Source organism: Eulemur rufifrons, chromosome 30, assembly GCF_041146395.1.
Source record: "Eulemur rufifrons isolate Redbay chromosome 30, OSU_ERuf_1, whole genome shotgun sequence".
Classification (NCBI taxonomy): domain Eukaryota; kingdom Metazoa; phylum Chordata; class Mammalia; order Primates; family Lemuridae; genus Eulemur; species Eulemur rufifrons.
The window spans coordinates 108413515-108419876 of record NC_091012.1 but is presented as its reverse complement, the minus strand read 5'-3'; the positions used below and the strand labels follow the sequence as shown (position 1 = coordinate 108419876).

The 6362-nt window shown below is 32.4% G+C and overlaps 1 non-coding gene across 1 annotated transcript; it reads right to left on the bottom strand.

Annotated features, from left to right (window-relative positions):
- Positions 1–3649: 3649 nt before the first annotated feature.
- Positions 3650–3754, bottom strand: LOC138379292 (U6 spliceosomal RNA). Its single transcript, XR_011232067.1, has one exon. It is a non-coding gene; the product is annotated as a U6 spliceosomal RNA (small nuclear RNA).
- Positions 3755–6362: the final 2608 nt, after the last annotated feature.

The following is a 6362-nucleotide window of genomic DNA, read 5'->3' as shown; positions in this document are numbered from 1 at the left end:
TGAACATTTTAAATATGTTCAAAAAGCTAAAAGAAACCATATCTAAAGAACTAAAGGAACACATGAGAATAATGTCTCACTATGTAAAGAATAGCAATAAAAAGATAGAAATTATAGGCATACCATTTTGTTGCATTTTTCTTTATTGTGCTTTACAGATATTATGTTGTTTTTACAAGTTGAAGGTTTGTGGTAACCCTGTCTTGAACAAGTTTATCAGCACCATTTTTCCACAAGCATGTGCTCACTTCACTCTCTGTGTTAGCATTTTTTTTAGCAATACTGTATTTTTAATTAGGTATGTATTTTTAAAGACATAATGCTATTGCACATGTAGACTATAGTATAGTGTAAATATAACTTTATATGCCCTGAGAAACCAAAAAATTTGTGTGACCTGCTTTATTGTGATATTTACTTTATCATGATGGTCTGGAACAGAACCCACAATATCTCTGAGCAATGCCTTTATAAAAATAAACAAAAAACCAAAAAACGATCAAGTCGAAAAGAACAATAACTGAAATGAAAAATTCACTAGAGGAGGTCAAAGATCAAAAAGAAAAAAAGACTGAAGAAAAATGAACAGAGCCTCAGAGACCTGTGTACTAACATGCACATAATGGGGATCCCAGAAAGAGAGGAGAGAGAGAAAGGAAAAGAAAGAATATCTGAAGAAATAATGAAAAACATTAATCTACACATCCAAGAAGCTCAATAAACTTCAAGTAGTATAAACTCAGAAAACTGCGAATAGAGATAGTTTTATTTCCTTTCAAATCTGGATGCCTCTTTGTTTTGTTTTGTTTCTTGCCTTCTTGCATTAGCTAGGGCTTCCATTACAATATTAGATAGACCTCTTGAGAGTGAACAGCCTTGCCTAATCCCAGTCTCGGGGGAAAGCCTTCCGTTTTTCACCATTAAGTGTTATTTTTATCTATAGGCTTTTCATAGATGATAGTCATAATTTATTGAGAAATTTTACAATGAATGGGTATTGGATGTTGTCAAATATTTTTTTCTGAATTTATTGAGTTGATCATGTGGTTTTTGTCCTTCATCCTATTAATATAATGTATTACATTATTTGATTTTTGGATGTTAAATCAACCTTGCATTTCTGGGATAAAAAGAATTACTTGGTTATGATGTTTAATATTTTTTACATGTTCCTGGATTTTTAGCTTACTTAAATTTTGTTAAAATTTTTTTTGCATCTATATTCATGAAGTATATTTGTCAATATTGTTCTTTTTATGCCATTTTTTTGTCTGGCATTGGTATCAGAATAATATTGGCCTCATAAAATCAATTGGGAAGTATTCCTTCCTCCCCTATTTTCTGGAAGAATTTGTGAAGGATTGATTTAACTTCTTTTAATAGTTGATTGAATTTGCCTATGAAGCCATCTTAGCCAGGACTTTTCTTTATGGGAAGATTTTAAATTACTAACTCAATTTCTTTACTGTTATAGTTCTAGTCATATTTTTAATTTCTTCTTGCGTCAATTTAGGTAATTTGTGTCTTTATAGGAATATGTACGTTTCATATAAATTGTTGGATTTCCTGGCATATAGTTGTTTATTGTATTCCCATTTAATCCTATTACTTTCTATAAGGCCAATGGTGATGTCTCCTCTTTCATGTTTCAATTAGGTGACTTATGTCTTTTTCTTTTTTTTTCTTGGTCAATCTATCGAAATTTGTGTCAACTTTGTCAATTGTTACAAAGAACCAATTTTTGTTATCATTGATTTTCTCTATTGTTTTTCTGTTTTCTATTTCATTGATTTCCTCTGTGATCTTATTTCTTCCTTTTGCTTGCTTTGAGTTTAGTTTTTTCTTCTTTTTTCATTTATTAAGGCAAAAGCTTAGGTTATTAATTTGAGATCTTTCTTCTTTCTAATATAGGCATTTGAAGTCCCTCTAAACACTGTTTTATTTACATGTCATGAAGTTTGATATATTGTGGTTTTGTTTTCCTTCAGTTTGAAATATTTTCTAATTTTTCTTGCAATTTCTTCTATGATCCATTCATCATTTAGAAGAAGTGTGCTGTTTAATTTCCAAGTATTTTTGATTTCCCAGTTTTTACTTTGTTGATTTAATTAATGATAATTTAATTAAATTGTGGTTGGAAGACATACTTTGTATGATTTTAATCCTTTTAAGTTTATTGAGTACTATTTAATGGCCTAGTGTCCTAGTTTATTTTCTTTTGCTGTAACAGAATACCTGAGACTGGGTAGTTTATAAAGAAAAGAAATTTATTTGGCTCACAGTTCTGGAGGCTGGGAAGTTCAAGATTGGGTAGCTGCATCTGGTTGGTTTCTAGTGAGGGCCACATGCTGCTTCATAACATATCAGGGAAGCAGAAGGGGAAGCAGACACATGCAAAGAGACCAAACACAAGAGGCAGCCTCACTTTTTAACAACCCACTGCCATGGTAAGTAACCCAGTCCCATGAAAGTGAGAACTCATTCCTGTGAGAAAGGCATTAATCCCTCTTAATGACCTAATTACCTCTTAAAGACACCACCTCCCAACACCACCACATTGGGGACCAAGCTGCAACATGTGTTTTGATGGAGAGAAACAATACTCAAAACCATAGCACCTAGCATATGGTCTGAACTCAAGAATGTATATTCTGCTATTATTGAGTGGTGTGTTCTATAGATGTCAGCTAGGTTAAGTTGATTTATAGTGTTCAATTCTTCTATATCTTTGCTGATTTTATGTCTAGCTGTTGTATCCATTCTATGCAGTGTACTATAGAAGTCTTCAACTATTATTGTTTATTTCTCCCTTCAATTCTGTCAGTTTCTGCTTCATGTATTTTGGAGCTCTGTTGTTAGGCATGTGTATGCTTGTGATTGTTATATCTTCCTGACTGATACTTTATAAAATGTTATTTTTTTAGTAGCAATATTTTTTGTCTTAAAGTCTATTTTGTCTGTTACTAGTATAGTGACTTTATCTCTCTCACAGTTACTATTTGCATGGAATAATTTTTACACTTTTACTTTCAACCTATTTGTGTCTTTGAATTTAAATGTGTCTCTTGTAGACAGTATATAGCCAGATCTTGTTTTATATATAGTCTGACAGTGTCTGCCTATTGATTTGAGTGTTTAATCCTTTTACTTATTTTGTAATTGAAATTTTTATTGAGATAATTGTAAATTCATATGCAGTTCTAAGAAATAACACAGAGCTGTCCCTGGTACATTTTGCCTAGTTTTCCCAATGATAACGTTTTGCAAAACTATAGTATAATATTACAACCTGTATATTGACATTAATATAATCCATACCTTTTATTCAGATTTCCCCAGTTTCATTTGTAATTATTTGTGTGGGCTGAGTGAGAGGTGGTTTTAAAAATTTTATGCAACTTTATCATCTGTGTAGTTTAGTGTATCCACAACCACAGTCAACGTACTGAACAGTTCCAATACCATGAATATCCCTTATGTTGCCCTTTTATAACCATCCCCACCTCCCTGCTACCTCTACCTTTTTCTCATCACTAACTCTTGGCAAACACTAATTGGACTTCTACTTCTAAAATTTTGTCATTTTTAAAAATGTTATATAAATGGAACCATATATAACCCTTTGGGATTAGCTTTTTTTTTTAACTCAAAAAATATGGATCACATCATGAATTTACATATCATTCTTGCACAGGGGGTATGCTAATCTTCTCTGTATCATTGCCATTTTATGTGTGTGTTGCCAAAGTGAGCATACTTTATTTTTAATGTAGTTGTTGATATATTTGTATTATCTCTCCTATTTTTATTTGTTTTCTATGTGTCTCATGTCCTTTTGTTCCTATTACTCCTTTACTATTTACTCCTTTACGCCTTTTTGTCCCAAATTTTTTTCTAGTGTGCCATTTAAATTTCTTTGTTTCTTGTTTTTAATTATATTTTGGGGGGTGATTATTTTTAGCAGTTCTTCTGGGGGAATTTATAGTATGCATCTTAACTAAAAACAATCTATTTCAGATAATACTAACTTATTTCCAGTAAAATATATAAACTTTACTCCAATATAGTTCTATTTCCTCCCCTCCATTGTGATACTATTGTTTATATAATTACTTCTTTCTGTTATATTCCCATATAGTATGATAATTATTCTTTTATGCAATTGTCTTTTAAATAAGTTAAGAGAAGGAAAGAGAGAAACTATCTTTATACTCTCTCGTATTTAAATATATAATTACTATTATTCATGCTCTGTATTTTTTTTGCATGAATTTGAATTATTATCTAGTGTCATTTTCTTTTAGCCTGAAGAACTTCCTTTAGTAATCTTTGTAAGAGAGGTCATGTTTACCTGGGAATGTCTTTATTTTGCCTTCATTTTTTTTTGAAATATACACATGGGATTCTTGGTTTTTTTCTTTCAGTAGTTTGAATATGTCATTCTACTGCTGTTTGAGCCTCCATTATTTTTTATAAGAAATCAGCTGTTAATCTATTGAGCTTCCCTTTCCACTTGTATGTGATGAATTGCTTCCCTCTTGCTACTTTGAAGATTTTCTGTCTTTGCCTTTCAACACTTTGACTATGATGTGTATCAGTATAAATTTAAGTTTACCTTATTTGGAGTTCATTGAGTTTCTTAGGTGTGTAGACTAATGGTTTTAATCAATTTGAGGAAGTTTTTGGGCATTATGTCTTCAAATATTTTTTTCTGCCCCTTTCTCTCTTCTCCATTTTAAACTATATATTTGTACACTTAATGGTATCTCACAGGTCTCTCAGGCTCTGCTAATATTTCTTCATTATTTTTTCTTTCTGTTCTTTGGAATGGACAATTTCTATTGAGTTATCTTCAAGTTTGATGATTCTTTCTTTTGCCATTCAAATCTGTTATTGAGCCCCTCTGTGACTTTTTTATTTCAGTTATTATATTTTTAACTCCCGAATTTTAAAATGATCCTTTGAAAACAATTTCTCTTTACTGATATTCTGTATTTGATGAGTAATCATGGTCATATTTTCTTTGTTCTTTTTAAATTTTATGGGTACATAATAGTTGTACATATTTATGAGATGCATGTGATATTTTGATATAAGTATATAACATGTAACGATGAAATCAGGGTAATTAGGATATCCATCACCTCAAACACTTATCATTTCTTTGTGTTGGGCATCATATTTTGATTCTTTAAAGGTGGTTTCCTTTACTTCTTTGAACTCATTTATAACACCTGCTTTGAAGTCTTTGGTAATTTTACCACGTGAGGTCCTTCAGAGAGTTTCTGTTACTTGCTTTTTTGTTCTTATATATGGGTCACACTGTCCTGTTTTTGTTTTTTGCATATCTCATAACTGTTTTTGAAAACTGGACATTTTGATAGTATATTGTAGCAAATATGGATTCTGATTCCTCTCTCCCATAGGTTTGTTGTTGCTATTTTTGTTGTTATTTGTTTACTGACTTGCCTGGAATAACACTATAGTGTCTGTCTCCCCAGCGGTATGTAGCCACTGATGTCTCTACTCAGTTAAAAAAAATCTTGATCTTATTTTTAATCTGGGTTTTCTAGAATCATGTCTGAGTCAGCATAGCTTAGTGGTCAGCCAGAGATTTTTCAGAGGTTGTATTTAAACACCTTGAGCCAATAAGGCTTTTACCCTATGCCAATGGATCTCTGTATGGTTTGGGAAATGACATTCAAAGTTTAGGAAGTTTACAAGTCTTTCACAGCCTTTACTTTTTGTGCTTGTAAAGTCTCACATTCATCCAGCTTACTAAGATCCTCTTCAGTCTTTCCTGAGCATAAGTGTAGCCATGTGTACATGTACAGTGTTCCAGATCCCTAGGGATATGTGGGAGCTTACCAAGGCTCACTCTGGCTATCTTGATCCCCAGATCTTTCTGATAATTTTTTTACTTTTCTTCTTGTATGATGTTTGCCTCAGCCAGCATGGCAACCTCAGACTAGCTGTGACTTTGGTCTTCTCTGATTGTTTTCCCTCAAGCTTGCTGTTGTTTTCAACAATGGCCCAGGCATGGGTTTTTCCATGTTCCACTCAAATCATGTTAGGCCTTTTTGCAGTGGAGCTGTTGGTGCTCAAGGCCTGTCCTACCCTGCTAGAACTACAGTGCCATGGAGCTGGGGGGAAGAGCATGACGCAGTCTCAGGTAAAAATACCAAACTTTTCCTGTTCTTACTGAGATTCAGTAGCTTTTTTCAATAAATGCTTATCAATTTGTTTTATTTTTTGGTCAGTTTCCAGACTCCAGAAAAGGTTATTTTTAAAAAATTTGTTCAGTTTTATTATTGCTTTTTGGGAAAAAGATTTGCTGAGCTCCTCACTCAGCTATTCCAGAA